The sequence below is a fragment of the Helicoverpa armigera genome, chromosome 1 (genome assembly GCF_030705265.1).
Source record: "Helicoverpa armigera isolate CAAS_96S chromosome 1, ASM3070526v1, whole genome shotgun sequence".
NCBI lineage: Eukaryota > Metazoa > Arthropoda > Insecta > Lepidoptera > Noctuidae > Helicoverpa > Helicoverpa armigera.
Window position 1 is genome coordinate 5,707,349 of NC_087120.1, and position 17,455 is coordinate 5,724,803.

Below are 17,455 nucleotides of genomic sequence, written 5' to 3' on the forward strand. Positions count from 1 at the left end.
GCTTTATTTAAAAAACTAGCTTCTGCCAGCGACTTCGTCCGCGTTGGAGTCGGACTTCGTGCAAAGAGAGAAAGAAATAATAAACACCAGCCCCTCCAATTATCTAAATCTATGCGTACCTACTACTACTTTAAGAAATAAAATGTAAACTATTAATAATTTGTAATTTGAACGAATATTTAAACACTACCAAAATAACTAATAGGTACCAACCTATTTTATAAAATAACAACAAAAGAAAGTTAAAAATAAATTATTTAAAACCTAAGGGCCTTACTACAAAAACTTTAAACCCTGTTTTACACTTGTCTAATAAAATTTTGGCTGCAAAATGAACCATATGTCAACGTCATAATTTGACATTTTTTTAGACAAGGCATAAACTGACGTTTAAAAGTTTTTGTGGTAAGACGGTAAAAGTCGCGCAATAAGGTTGAACACTCTGAACATATTCGCATCAATCGCACCAAGAGCCAAATATTGTATGAAACTCGCGCAGCCACCGCGCCGCGAGCCGCGTCGAGCGCGGCGACAGATGCCCAAAAATGATCCTTATAGCGTGATTCAGTATTCACGCGCGATGGCTTATCCGTTTTTCGTGTATAACTTTGGTGTTTCTTCACCGATTTATATGAATCTTTTTTTAATGAATAGGTAATACTATTAACTATTTTTAATTCGTGTGAGTGAGAGTGTTATAAACGTAATCATCATCATCAGCCTATCGCAGTCCACTGCTGGACATAGGCCTCTCCAAGTGCACGCCACTGAGATCTATTTTCGGCTTCTCGCATCCAGCTCCTGCCAGCCGTCTTGCGCAAGTCATCACTCCACCGTGCCTGAGGACGTCCTACACTACGTTTGCCGAGGCGTGGTCTCCACTCTAGAACTCGTTTACCCCAACGGTTATCGGTGCTTCGGCTAATATGGCCAGCCCACTGCCACTTCAGCTTGCTGATTCGGTAGGCTATGTCGATGACCTTGGTTCTCTGACGGATTACCTCATTTCTGATGCGATCCCTCAGAGAAACGCCGAGCATAGCTCTTTCCATAGCCCGCTGAGCGACTTTAAACTTGTGGACCAGCCGTACCGTCAGTGTCCACGTACGTGTGTAGCCGTGTAGCGACGGCTTAAGAATACACATGTCGCTACCCCTTCTTCCAGTGGGTGTCGTAGAAGTCGACTAATGGAGTAAAAAATGCACCGAACACCGTGCGAGAGAAGGAAAACTCGAAAAAAAAACCCTCTATCAACCCGTCTGGCCAGGGTGATAGCAGTAGGCTAAATTCCTCTATGTGCAGAACCATATAAACGTAATAGTAGATAAATATAATCAGAAAACTCCGAACTGCTAAGCTACCGAGAGAGTTTTACGTGTATTGTGAGTCAACCATAAAATATAGATATATACTGCCATGGGATATTTTTTACATAATTTTATGAAGAACATTTCCGTCATACATGGTTTCTGTGTAGCTGTAACCATTAGGGTTGCACACGCGACGGAATCTTAAAAAATGGAGTAACTTCTCCCGTTTTCCCAACATTTACCTTCACTGCTCTGCTCCTATTGATCGTAGCGTGATGCAAAGTATCCTATAACCTGCCCAGGAGTATGAAGAATCATTGTACCAAGTTTCATTGAAATCCGTCAAGTAGTTTTTGTTTCCATAACGAACATACAGACTGACAGACAGACAGACAGACAGACAGACAGACAGACAAAAATTTTTCTGATTGCATTTTTGGCATCAGTATCGATCACTAATCACCCCCTAATAGTTATTTTAGAAATATATTCAATGTACAGAATTGACCTCTCTACAGATTTATTATAAGTATAGATAGATAAGTAGGTACACCGTACATCTTCCTTATTCCTTGGAAATATTAAGAAAAAATAATTTATAATTAAAAGCCTGAGCAAACTGCGAACAGACATCATGGTTAAGCTACAATGAAATCTCATGGCATTCAAACGGTATTTCATACAAATACCAGAGATAAAAAATTTAAAACTATATAGTAAATATAGCTTAAACTATTCGATAAGACTCGCATGTTGAATGTTTTCTTCCAATGAGCCAACATGGTTCCAACGCTTGACCACCGCGAATCCGATGTCAATTTACACAAGTATCGGAATTTGGCTGATCAAATTAATATCATAGATCTGCACTAAACTATGGGTAAATGCATAATACACATAGCCTTGTATAAAGCGTCCGCTTTACAGTTTATACGCATATCGACTGCGGTTGAGTTACTGATGTGGGCTACATTTTAAAATACGGGAATAACGTTGAAAATGCACTGAATTACTGCGCCGCTTACTGATTTAGATCCAGTTCATTTTGTTGCAAAAAATATTTCCGCGGAGGACCTGAATTACGATATGCGATCTCGTAAGTGGAGTCGTGTAACCTTGCCATTCAAGTTTGCAAGTATAAGCGATCATTTATAGCTGGCAGCGTAAATCCGCCACGCCTCGCCATATCGACTATCCGAAGCTTATACACTACGTGACGCTATTTTATATCTAAGGGAAAATATAAAACTCAATCGCCTTAGATTTCCACTTATCACTTAACTAAGCAATTTGGCCTGTCAGCAATTACGATCGTGTCGGCCCGGAGCGCGAATCATTTATTTTAATGCAAGAGTAGTGTTCTTACCACTTCATTCTTGATTCAGGCTTATAAACATAGCGGGAAGCAGGAATGCTTAAAAGCTTTAAATGTCTTTGTTTGCATTAACGCCACGTATCTACCAGGAAACTGAAGGAATGCGAAACCTTACACCTTGTGCAGGTGTAAATCAGTAATTTATTAAAGGAAATAATGGTTTTAGCGATTGTGTGGCAACATAAACTATTGTTATGAGCTCATGGACCATTGTGTAGCTTATACTTATAAGTCGATCGGTTGATTGAACTTGGGGATTTATTTTACAAATAATGTTGAAACTTTGTGTGGTTCGAAACTTTCTGGGGTGATGAGTCATTACCAAACTTGAGACCATATTTTTTATAACCTATTTAAATTAACAACTGTAAGTAAATGGGGGCAGTTTGCAAGTCAACAGCGCGTTCGTTCTAGCAAAAAGGTACAAATACAGTGTACAGAACTTAGGAATGGAATCGTTTTTCAAACTTTTACTCCGAACACCTTTTCAACATTTCCCGCACGACGAAGTATTTTCAAAATTCTTTCTCCAATATCAAATGGCATCGCAGACCACACAGTTCAACACGAGTTTTACTTGATTTACAATAGATTATTTGCATAGTCTGCGCGTACGCCTGTGACAATAAGTTCGCTCTGAGAGGAGTAAACATGACCTTATCTTGAAGACGAATTGGCAACTCTTGGATAGTAAAATGGGTTTCTGTATTTGGAGACTAGTCGTACAGGGAATGTATCAAACATTTTTGAATTGGCGCGCTTTATTGTCACGCAATCTTCAGTATGGGGTGAAAGTTTGATAATATAATGCGTTAATAGCAATAACTTTACTGAAGAAGCTGTTGAACACCTACCTCCCTGGCGGTGGACTGGGTTTCTTCTCGTGTTCGTCGTTGTTGTTCGTCGTTTGGTACAGATATTAGGTATATCTAACTTTAAAAACTTTAATTTGCCCTGCTAAATACCTGTACCTTACTGGTTTCGCAAACGCCAAAGAACAGTTTCTTCTTAAAATATTTTTTCCTTAGTGTATGCATTTAATCTATTTGAGATCCAATTTCCATACGTGTCTTATTAACGCACACAAAGCTTTATTTCGTGCCAGCATTCTTCGGGAATTAGTAGGATTAAAACCTTGTTAGAGCAATTTCCTCCGTCTATACCAAGGCTGCTCCCTTTTTCTGGGACGAAATACCTACTTCTTAAATTAATGTTTTCTTTATGTGTAATTTTCCTTCGAACAAGAGTGAAACAAGTGTTTACTTCAGATTTTGTTGGCAAAGTTCTATTTTGAAAGCGAAATTGGTTGTCTTAGTTTAATAAGCCTATTACGTAGGTTAGGGGAATGGAAGTTATAAGTACTATAATAGCGAGTACACAGTGGCAGATTTTCGACTCGTTTTCACGCACCGGCCCTATTTTAGCATACAATTCAAAACTACAAAAATTACGTTAAAATACACTCGACAGATTTTTGAATTTTGGGATGTATCTGGGCCGAAAAATCGAACAGACAAACTGATAGTATGAACGCACAGTAACATAGGAATACGCTTTGTGTATCAAATCATATCGCGTTTGAAAATGAAATTGTAAAAAAAAAAACTCTTTTTGAATAAAAAAAGAATCGTGAGGCCACACGTTAATGTGTGACGGTCACACTGCGGTCTTTTAAATAAAAAAATATTGTTAGAAATAAAAATGTTCTGGACATATTGCGGGGAACGTTGTGAAAATCAAAAACGTACCTTTTTATATCCACAGTGCGATATCTATACTTACTAATATTATAAAGCTGAAGAGTTTGTTTGTTTGAACGCGCTAATCTCAGGAACTACTGATCCGATTTCAAAATTTCTTTCAGTTTTAGATAGCCCATTTATCGAGGAAGGCTATAGGCTACTTTTTGTCCCGGTACGGGAAGTAGTTCCCACGGGATGCGGGTGAAACCGCTGGCAGAAGCTAGTATTGTATAAGTCTTTATTGTTTATAATTATAAAAGGCTTATTTGTAAGCAATGTAGGTTTATAGGATGCAGTTGAAACATCTTCCTGCATCCATAAATTATTAATAGCATCTATAAAATATAAATAGTTAATTGTAAAATATAAAGTCGTGATTTACAGACTTGCCTACGCGGGTTAGTATCGTAAACTCGGTGTCTTAAAACTTAACGGTATCGTCAAGAAGTTTCTTACATTTGTAAAGACTTTGTTGATGTAGGCGTAGAAGAAAAAACCGGCCAAGTGCGAGTCGGAATCGCGCATGAAGGGTTCCGTACTATTATTTAGAAAATGAGCAAAAAAATCATGCAAAAATTAATATTTATTTATTTTAGTTTACAGTATTTGTTGTTATAGCGGCAACAGAAGTCCATCATCTATGAAAATTTCAACTCTCTATCACGGTTCATGAGATACAGCCTGGTGACAGACAGACGAATGGACGAACGGACGGATGGACGGACAGAGGAACGAAAACAATAAGGCCCCGTTTTACCCTTTGGTTACGGAACCCTAAAAATGTGTTTTTTACATTAAAACTCGTAAACTGTCTTTGTTCTCGCCATTGAAGGGAGTAAGCATCGCTTTGGACCCCTCCAAGGTCTAATTTATTTGGAGCAAGAATTTTCCATTTTCATTAAAGGTTTAGACCAGAGAATATGGTACTTTAGGACCTCTTATGGAATGTATGGAGGGTTTCCAAACATTATTTGGCACTTCATTCAGATAGCTTAAGTCACTTCAAGTAAATTTTCAGTTAAATGTGCTAGATAATTTTCTAAAACTTTTGTTAAATACGTAGACAATATTTAACAATAAACCTAACAAAGTCATAATTAATCATGAAAAAGGCTGTACCGTTTGAAATTTTCTTTTAATAGCTGTAGTAATTCCCTACAACTTTGAACGAAACTGCTATTTCAATCGATAGATTTTTCCATAATATAGGTAGAAACAAAACACAGTCGTTAAACTTACGTCACAAAGTGTGCATAAAGACCAGCAGTCATCAAAGTTTCAAGACCACTATATTAGGGCTGCGAGTGCATAAAGGTGGGGACTCACTCACGTGACGTATCGCGATGTTTCAAGACGCGACGCGACGACTCGGCAGGCGCTTAACACGTGCGCTTACATAACACGAACAAAAGACGCGTTTATTCTTGGCATTGAAAAAATGAACGCTTTATCGTATGACCGATATGAAGAACGTATACAACTATTTGCTTAGAAACTGCTTAGTTTCGTTTTCAGTATATCACGCATTTAGAATACCAGTTTCGGTTGTAACCTCTGGCCGTTCATGGAAAATGTTTACTGCAGAAAATTATAGATGCAATTTCCAAGAAATAAATAAACGAGCAATAACGATAGTTGCAGAGACAAATCTTGCAGTCACTGGTACACGTGAAGATTGAAAGAAACAGTTTGTTTCCGCCATTTTCTATCCTCAGCGAAGCACAGTTTGTATGTTCAAAGGGAAATAAAAGCACAGCGTACAAATTGCAAGATATTTGATTTTCATAACGTTTATATGTGCCTTTTTCAATTAGAGAAATTCTAAATATTATCCAGGGTATTTTAAAATGGGCTAAGATTGTGTACTTCAAAAATAATTTCACCTATTAGGTGCCGTGACAGCGATGACTTATTTATTGGTCGTTCTCTTCTCGAGCGACAAGCTTAATTGACAAGGGTAGCGAGGGCGCCCGAGAAATCTCGGGATATCTCGACATTTTTTATACCAGCTCACGGTTAGTAGGTACTCGCTTTTGTCCTCGTACGGGAATTGTTTTTAATCTAGCCCATTTTATAGGTACTTAAGTATAAAAGTCTAAAATTAGTGGCCAGTATTTGACGTGAAATCTTTTCTAATTGTTCCTTAATTGTAAAATGGTTCCAAGGGCATTTGGAGGACTTAAATACTTCATCAAAGACCTTTGAGTCACTTTCAGTGCCGAGCCTAAATAAAAGAAAATTCGTTTTAATATTGTTTAAAATATACTCACATTATTTGCAGTCCCTTAAGAATTACTATAGTATTTACCTCCTTTACTATTTTCTATTTGAAATCAAAATATGCTAACTTGAACTTATTATCAAAACTTACAAGTACATAATTATATTGAAAACGTATTTTGGTACTGTAAAAATCTGTTTTTCACTAACTGCAAACGGCTGAATCGTTTTTGATTTATTACGTCTACGCACATAAGTATTCGAAGATCCTCCTATAGATAAAATTATCAATATTAGCTAAATTAATTATGCAGAGGGTACCATCTGCTTTTAGTTCAAATAATTTGTCTTTCAAGATTGTCCTTTAAGAGACTACGTAATCAAAACTTATGAAAAGTTACTCTAATCAAAATAATCATTGTAGACGTAATTAGCGAGAAAGCTCTGTACGATTTTGCATTATTATTTTGGACTTTGAATTATGATTAAAGGTGACTTAGCAAAATTACTAAAAGTTTGTTATATTAGGGCATAACTGATTTGCTTTTACAAGTCATTTATTCTATTCATTTATTATCCAACATAATATTAAAATTAATCATTGTTATTTATTAATGTTTAGCTGAGTTCGGATTCCAAAAGAGGATAATGCATATTGTAATAGGACCCTTTTATTATGCTGTGATATAAGGTTGAGGAGGTCAAAAAGGCAGTCGCTCCATGTAAAATATTGATGCGCAAAGTTGGACAAAAGTTAATCAGATTGAATATCAGAATTTTTTCACTGTTTCAAGGAGACTTAATTAAAAGTAGTAACACATTCTGCTAACATCGATCTAACTCTGTAGAAATAAAAATAACAAAAATCAATATTAGACCTGCAATTAATGGCTAATTAACAGCGGCTCTGGTCTGAAATATTCATTTCATGGTTTCCTTAAAGGTTCTAGTATAGAATAATAGAATGGTTTATACAAACAATCGGTGATTGAGGTCCATATTATCTTTGACCCTTAACGAATTAGGTTTGTTTTGCAAATTAATTGGCTGAAGTTCAATGAACCATTTTAACAAACATTGCCTTTGTACTTAGTTATTAGAAGGTTATGTTATTTTTTCAATTGTGGCGTTAAAAATGTTATTATTGTTTTAAATACTCCATCAATCACTACTTATAGTTGCTAAGGCGAAACTTGTTCAGGCCGAAGCATGAATTAAAAATCTATTCATAATTATTTTGACCCATAGGGAAATGCCGAGCCTTATTTGGACAGAAATAAAAAAACCGTTTCTATATTTAATTTCAAGAGCTGCAAAGATCCGTCATAAAAAATCTTTACATCCTTTCCTCAAGACCTTTGTCAGAAAAATCTTAATTAAAATCTATTTTCGTGACATTTTCAGAAATGTTTCTTATTTTTGATATTTCTTGGTACACTTGAAACCTATTTCTAGATAGAAGAGCGTTAAGTAAAGAAACATCAGGCAGTAACAGGCCTTATGAATACCAACGTTTCAATTAATATGAAACATCGAAATAATAATATGTGTCGTGTAACGGAACCAGAAAGCTGAAGGTTATTCATTCCGTGGAAGATTCCTTTTCATATTACATTAATATTAAGTTGTCATTATCATCAGCCTTTTTATTGTCACTGCAGGCGTCTTTTCGTAAATAGAAGAAATGAGCGTTAATCATTATTCATATGAAAGCAAAAGTAAGCTCTGTCTATCTGGCTTCAATACCAAAACTACATTTTTTTTCGAACGACCAACAAAGTCCCTTGTTCTGGTACAAATGACGTCAAAACAACCATTACTTTGCAACTTATTACTACGTACCGGTACATTGAATCTTGAAATAAATATCCGTAAAATCTCAGAATCCAGTAAACTGTAAAATACTAGTTAAAAAAATTGTTAAAAAATACGGCTACACTAATAACTCACCCACACAGACATTCGTGATCGTCCATGGCAAATATTTTCTTAGGCATATTTACATGTGTGAGTGGACAGTGAAGTGTCAGTAATAATACTAGATGTCAATTCTTGAATTGTGCAGCATCGGAGCGCACTTTCATGTTTGACCTTCGATGGAAGGTGAATGAACTTGGAACGCACCTGCTAACTTCGCTCTGGCTCCTTTTTAACAAAAAATGGGAAGGTTTTTTCACATAGCTCATTGGACGTTATTACAGAACTAATTTTCGGTAATGATGCCGCAGCAATTTGTTTCGCGAAATGCACTTTTAACACTGTAAGCCTTGATGGCTGAAATCTTTTGTTTTACCAAAAAGTTCGTAATGTTCAGATCGCATCCAAGCTTTTTCGAGCTGTGTTTTACCATTTTATTTTTTAGTTATATTTACATCGTACTTGTATTTTGTTCTATTTACCATGTACGGCAGTGTTTATTGCCGTACTAACTACAGTTTAAGTTAAATAACAATAAAAACTCTAGTATTTTAAACTGGCTTAATGACACCAGCATGGTTAAAAAAGTAAAAATAATTGCCTACTTGGTAAAAGTGGGAACGTAACGTACCTACTTAAGTAATTTTGTGGGCGATCCCTTGTGCGCGCCTCGTCGAGCGCAGTGGCCACTGCCCGACTCTTGCGCAACCAGTGTGCTGACGAACTGTTCCTATAACAAAGCCTACTCTGTTTCTAATTAGAAGTCAAACAAAAGCTCGTGAGTTATTGTAAGAATGCCTAATGAGAATGCACGCGTGCGCACTGCGCGGAACTATAAATAAATGTAGGCTGTTGTTTGTGGAATTGATTTACATTAGGATTTTAATTGTTTATTAATTAAAACGATATGAGTATCTTTAAGAATATTGTTGATATTGATGATTGTTCACACTTATTATTGGTATATCATGCAGCACTATATGTATACCTATAGGTATGTAGAAATTGCCAACATTTTCCTTAATTCTGTCATAATAAAATTAGCTTCTACACCTATTTTGAAGGTTTTTTTCGGCGCTAAAGTATTAAAAGTAAAATCTAAAAAGGTATGGTCACGAGGCGCCACAAGTTATGATATTTGGAGGCTTTAAACCCGCCTTGGCGTCCGTTGAATCTAAAATAGTCAAGTTGAAGGTCAGACGTTGCCAGGCGAGGCTCAGAGGCCGATTTATATGTGCATACAAAACACCAATCGGCCTGTTAAATGACACATTGCCATCTTATTACATAATAGTAAGTATATTCATAAGGCTTTTAATGTTCCATACCCTCGCTAGGCACGACGATTACCATACAATGAAAATATAATATTGTCACCAAATTAAATTTACGACAACAGTATTTGGAAAAGTAATATTCATTGTAAGCAATCAGGTACTTAATGAAGTTAAGTTCTGAGAAAATCGCTTTTGTCAAGAAAAATGTTAAAGTACTTTTCAGTTTCAGAGAGCTTGACAAATAATTTTTCTTTCTCAAAGTACAGCGATACGCGTAGGGTTTGTTATTTGTAGAATAATAAACAAAACGCCGCAGCTCGAAGAGACAGCTGTGCTTGTATTTTATTGCGGCGTACACTTCGTGTTTTATGACGGATTCGGATTAATTTTAACGTTCTAACATTTTCGCTTTTCAAGTTCAACACTGTTTTAATTCGTACATTAAAATAAACATCAAGTTTAACTAAGTTATGCGTTGTTAAGTTTTACAACTTCGCCCTCTAGTATATTTTTAAACTTCGAAGTCTGCAAGAACTTCGCTCGCATTACAAAAGGTTACTGAACGATAGAAATTAATTTCAATAGTAATTGGCTAAAATCGTCTTCAAATGCAAATTGGTGCGAGAAAATGTTTCGAAATCCATTAGATGTAGCGCTCATTTTGTGTCGCTCAGTTCAAGAGACGTTAAATGCTAAAATGTCTCGACAGTTATTATGTCTCGCATAACCTTAGTAAATGGAAAAAAGATTGTTCTAACTTTAGCTTCATTTACAGACAGTTTCAAGGTGTACTTTAAATTATTCACTGTTCACTTAATTGCCGGTGCAGCCGACGGAAACATATGCCCGATCGTTTGTATGTCAAAGTTCGAAGTGGCTCGCAGCAAAACGAGGAAATGAAATAATCGATTTTATTTCTAGCTAATGTAATAAAATACTCCTACGAGCATTTCTCTAGTACGGGTCCTTTGTAATAAAGTGTACGATCAATGCCTGTTTACTATTGATCCAAGAAGTTTATTGACATCATCCGCCAAGCCTCTTGCTAGTTAACTAAGAGTCCGCTGTTAGTTTACTATGTCAATATTTAGGTTAAGTGACTGTTTTCTAATGACTAAGACTTTAAACACCTTCAGGATAGGCTAGCTTTCAGATAACTATACCTATGGATTGTCGTTTCCTTGGGTGTCAATGGTTTACCCAGGCCAGGAGGGCTTTTATCAAAGGGTATGCTGATGCCATAAACACGACTACAATTTCCAATATCGGCAATGGGAGGTATGTAGCAAATTAATTAACAGCAACTAATTCCAACTAACGATTATACAACAAACGTTATAAGGTTTCTAACTAAGTAAAGTTAATTAATCTGAGAGTGATTTGTGACGGTCCCTTCGAATATATTGTTTGAACTTGTACACAGATCGTCTTTTCTTCGTGACGGCAAACTGCGAGGTCGCTCGTTAGTTAGTGCACTCAATTGTCTTATGTGGTCGTAGCCTCGTTAAAAGCTTGTCCAATTCCACAATAATGAGCCCCCTCGCCCCCTCCCTGAATAACTTTCTGGATAAGTTACGTGTCGAGATGAGACTCTCCGCAATTGTTTATCGTACCGACGATGTTAATTTAAAACTTGTTGTTCGCACTCGTCGTCACGACTCAACATAAATTACAACAAAAGTTCAACAAAAAACCGTCCTCCAAAGGAAAAAAAATGCGTTACAAATACAACAAGTTACAGTTACTGATAGGACATCAAATAGTCCTCACAATTTACGTCGATGTGAAAACTTTGTTTAACAAACTTAGTTTGGTAGACGGGAAACAATTCGACCAAAAGAAGTGAAGATTCTGACAAACTGGTTCCGCATATATTATGCGGGTTCCGTCCGGATTGGCTGTTTTCCTTTCAAAGGGGAAAAGTTGTAAAAATTATTAGGAAAAGGCCGGTTCGGTCGCGCATGCAGGCTTTTATCGCGCATAAATCACAAAATTTTTGTAACATAAAAGCACGGGCTCTTTAGGCCATGATGAGTCCTTCCACATTTTGTTGAAAGCCGATTTTACTAGGCTGTAAATGTCGAGTCTGCTGACACATGATAATATGTAGCGTAATAAAGTTGAAGAACCGAGAACTTTTCCACATAAATGCACACTCCTTTTCAGTGATCGAAGGATTTTTTGTGGTCAGAATTCATGCTTTCAATCACAATAAAAATCTAGTTATCTCGTCTAGTCAAGAAAATGTTTTTGCTCTTTTTTTCAATTTGATTAATAACATATTGGAAATAAATGTATATTTTTCTCTGCTTAGTTTTTAAAGACTGAGTAAAATAAAAACGTAAGTACGCTTACAGATATTCCCGATGGATTTATTTTTTATCATTATTATAGAAGCCTAAGTAGCATTTATCTAAAGGGCCTCTGTAGAATTAGCTATTCGTTTTTATTCGAATTTATTTTTATTTGAATTTATTTTGGAATTTTATTTAGCTTCTATAAAAGTTTATACTGAAGCCTTTGTTAAATATCGATAAATCGTTTATTATTATTTATTTAGAAATTATCATTGTTTTCCTCGTGAGAAAATCCTTTTACGTAATATCTTCCTTGATTGTATCTTCAGGAAACAATTGTACGTTATTCGTATGTTAGTATTTTGTATCAAGTTTCATAGAGTCTGTGAATCACTTATCATTGACCTGTGGATGAGATAATGATCTATTGCAAACAATTACGCATCACTAGTGCTATCAAGGATATCCTCCATTGATGCAACACAAAGAAACTTTGAAAAAAGTCATTATTACACAATACATCTATACTAATATTATAAAGAGGAAAACTTTGTTTGTTTGTTTGGTTGTAAATGAATAGGCTCAAAAACTACTGAACCGTTTTTAAAAATTCTTTCACCATTCGAAAGCTACATTATCCACGAGTAACATAGGCTATATTTTATCCCGGTACGGGCAGTAGTTACCACGGGATGCGGGTAAAACCGCGGGAAAACGGCTAGTAGGTAATAAAACGACAAGGCATTAATGAGGAAAAGATAACTAAGTGAATATAATTTTTCTTTAATGTTCGGCGTCAGAAACGAGTTGTTAGTGTTGTCACCACCAAATTTTTTCTTGCTTATAGATAAGGATGCGCTTAATAAAATAACGTAAAAATAAAAATGTTTGTTAACAAATATGGTTGGTTTAATAATTAGATTAAACCTAAAATACATACCTATCAGTCGCTGTAAGTATTTCAATCCGTGATTTGAATGAATGAAATAGTTTAGTTACAAATCGCAATTATTTCTTGGATACAATGCAAGGGTCGGAAAACTGTATATGGCATTTTCCTTGTCGAATTTTCCGAATTCCTTGTCTTTACCGAAGGGAAGTATTTTTGTAGATCTCTGGAGCTTAATAGAAAACTATGAGTGTACTTAGAAACCCTGTACCTATATTGCAGAGTAAACAGTGAGTTTCAAATTGGCCCGATGTTTGATTGACAGTTTATTTTGAAGGTAATTGTGAATCCAATCAAACTTGTTGATCGGTACCGGCTAGATACCTTGTCGTTGTTTTGGTTGTCAAGTGCACAATACCATTCATCTTCGTTTTGACATATGAGCCTGATTATTCTATCGGTCGACGGTTTAGTCTGTAATGTGTGGTAGCTCTAAGATCTAGCGGGGCCCACCAGGGCTAAGGCCTGCTGGATCTGCGGGATTCTTCGAAAGAGTTACCGAGTGTCTGGTAGACATACAAGGTCTACGAAGGAAGATGATGGGTTTTATTCGGTAAGAGTCGGACACTCTCTCACCGCTGCTAGCCCACAGCGGGAGGAGTCATTTGATGATTTCCCATAAAAAAAAGATATCTAACGACATTACTTGTATTGTATGGAACTAATGATCTCAATATTCTATCTCTAGTAAGCAAATCAACAGATGGATAGAATATTGCAATCGGCCGTACTTACCTTCCCGAGAGCAATAATGTTCACTCGTAATTTAAAAAGTCCTGTAATCTGCTTTCGAGTTACAGACAATAAATCTTATTTACTACAAACGACCATTTTAATGGCCTCCTAACTTACTACAGGCTGAAATAAAAACAAATACTCGGGAGTCATTAAAATAGTTTCAGTTACGGTCACTGTAATGCAAAGCGGTCCAAACTTTGTTTGCGATATTGTAAATTTAATTCGCGTGTTATGGTTGTACGTGCTTCTAGAAGCTTCTACGGGACTAATCATGTTTCTGTTTGAACCACAAGGAGTAACTTCCTTGCAAACATTAATATTGTGAACAATGTTGTTCCTACTCTATTCCTGTTAGCTCAGATCGTTTTGTAGAACTGTAAGTAAAGATTTAATCTGAGGTACAGATACCTGAGCTTTGCGTACATTCGTTATTTACATAGGTTTTACAGCTGGGTTATCAACACTTAGGTATGGATGACGTCACATGGGGTTGCGAGCATTCTTGTACATAGGACTCTTTAAAAAGCGAACTACTGTAAATAAAAACAAGATAACGTCATATTATTGACTAAATGACCAACTTTCGGTCAGTTTAGGAGTGCGTACATTGAATAAATTGTCCGATTGTAACCAAACTCCCGAACAAATATAGTTACAAAATCCATACATTGTTAAAGATTGTAGATATGATCCAAAGTAAGGCAATTAAAGTTCCGAGTAAATCTTCCCTTAGTCTTGGTCATTGTTTTGTATTTATAGTGCCCAAATATACAAACAGATACAAAGTAATACATCCCTTTATCTTGATGTATATTACTAACGTTATTTTAATAACTAGATATAATATAATGTTTGTAAATAATGTAGTTTTTTAACAGCGTTAGTTTAAGTTCTTAGCTGTCGCATTAGGGTAAACGCTGTAATTATCGTTGTAGGTGTTTTAAATAAATGAATATATAGATAATGTAACATGCATAAAACTTAAAGATTTACACTTCCACAAAGCAGAAAGTTGTTTAATATGAATGTATAACTTAACAAATCCGCACTGTTATCCCACAAAGTTAATACGCCAACTGCATAATGTATTACGTACTTTAAACTGAGACTGTGCATCCGCGTAAACTTTGCGCAATAAGCCCAAGCTAAAGAAGTGCAATTAAACTTTATTTGAAGTCAGAACCTCAGCTCGGTATAAGGAGACAAATTGCAACCAAAACTTTACTCCTTTGCGGTAAATTAGTTTCATAGAGGATTAAAAATGAAAATTATAATTTTTCGCGAACTAGACTATATAACATGGTTCTATTTTAGTATTTTTAAACTGCATACTTTTGAGAGAACTAAACACAGACGCTGGCTTGTGGTCGTGTGTAGTCCAAAACTTAAGGGCCCTGAAGAAATTCTGTTTTTAAATAATTTAAATGTTAATATAACAATGTGATTGAAAATAATATCGTTCTAAATCAAAAATCATTTATTCGAACCTGACCGCAAAACAACACTTTTTGAACGTCAGATTTACAAATTACAGATCCCAAAACGCCCCCCTTCACCACTTCCTATGTGTTTTTTGCCGAGAAGAAGTGGCGTAACAAACTCCCCAGCAACACACTACACTTTCAGTACCTAAAACATCTGAAGCGAAATGTTTTGTCATATTTTATATTAAATCTTCGTGGCTGTCTATTATAATGAATCAAATAATGCCTTTGCTATTCAATATCTAGTAATAATTAATAGCAACGTAATCAAAGCAATTAAAATTGAAACCAAAGCTCATTATGTAACATAATTATTATAGAGAAAATATTTCACAATTAAACAGATACAAATTCAAGCTCTCAGTCTTCCACTAGATAAAAATAATGATCTGGGAAATACGTCTTTGATAAAGGAAAAGCAATTTTCTCTATATTGTCTTTAGATTCATTTTCCTCTGAAATATAATGTCGCGATCGGCGATCAGCGACCGGACTCTTGATTAACTGGTCATGCTGTAATTGATTATTCAATGAAGCACAAAAATTCATAGCTTTGAACTAACTGATATCCTAAGCTTTAGTTCTTTTCAATTTTGGTATATTTACTTTAAAACAATTACTAACTTTCAGTATTTAGACAAGTTCAAAAAGAAATGGGCGGTATCCTTCTAGAAACGGATAAAGAAATTGTATAGATTTTTAAGTTAATCTGAATGGAATTTTTTGATTGAAATTTTCATGAAGGCGCAGTGAACTGCAAAACGCCCTCGTAAAATAATAAATAACATTCAAAATGCAGATATTTATGAGTAGATTTAAGAGCGTTGAAACCTTGGCCTTATCCATTTGGAATTTTCACTTATTATATGCAACAACAGAAAAGTAAATACATAGTATAACCGGGCGCAGCCGTTGGTCCGCTAGCTTATAGTAATATAATAAGCCAATACATCACATGCCATATACATATAGCTATAAATTCTTTATAGTCCAATAATACGTTGGCAGACCTCTTAATCGGCGGCTTAATGGGCCATACGTTTACTCTTAACCTTTCTAACCAGCAATTTTTCTTAGCCCAGATTTAATCAAATCATTTAAAAGGTGCGACATATATCTTAACGGCTTTACTAAATCTTGCAATACATATCAAGTTAGTAGGTAGGTATATAATAACACTGAAATATGGTTCGGACAATCGTACTATTTTTTTAACAATCATACACTAGGTATGTAGATCAAAATACAGTGAAAACACATGTCCGTCCATCTCTTAAAAAAAAAAACCACTTAAATGTCGTTCTTATATATTTTCCATTTATTTCTTTATAATTTTTTTATACATAGGTATATCGTGTATAAAGAAAAACTACAAGAAATAAAGAATTTACAAAGTTAAAGCTTCTCTCTAAAGAAATTTCTACACATCCATATCCTTATACATAGTTATTCTTTAAATTACTTTTAGGTTAATTAATATAAAACGCTCGTAAGATTTAAACGGGAACCCACATTTATCTTCAAGCTGATAGTAGGAATCAACAAATAGCAAACCGGGGCTTAACTAATTAATATTCCGTGCCATGATTGAGACGGCGACTGTAAGTTCTGAAGCGTTCCACTTGGTTGAATGTTCGACACTTAGCTTAGCGCAGTCAATTTATTGATGCGAGTTACGTACCAATTAAGTGACATCATTTATCCATGTTTCTGCTTGGAAAACTTTCATAAAAAAACTTCTGTTTTTACTGAATTTTTAACCGACTTCCCAAAAAGAAGGACGTTCTGAATTCGACCGGTATTTTTTTTTTAGAGAACTGCGTAAAGTTCGTAGTGTATATAGTAATAGGCGTAACCATGTGTGAACATCAATCAGATATTAATACAGTTAATCAAATGCAATATAATTTTAAACTGAAAGTGATGTAATTAACCGCTAATTGCCAATCACTGTTCAACAAATAATCCATATAATGACCACTAATTAAATTCGCTAATTAGAAGAACAAATTGTTATATAAAGAGTAACATTATTTTAACCAAACTATGAATGTGTTTTCTCTACCTATGTAAATAAACTAGTCGAAAGCGAATAACTAATAGAACCCAAAAGCTCTCAGTTGGAGGGACCAAATATTTAATATTT

The 17,455-nt window shown here is 35.3% G+C and overlaps 1 protein-coding gene across 1 annotated transcript in view; it reads left to right on the forward strand.

The window, feature by feature from the left end:
• LOC110380652 (uncharacterized protein) overlaps nucleotides 1–17,455 on the forward strand; it is a 143,601-nt gene that overhangs the window by 17,480 nt on the left and 108,666 nt on the right. The window lies entirely within an intron of this gene.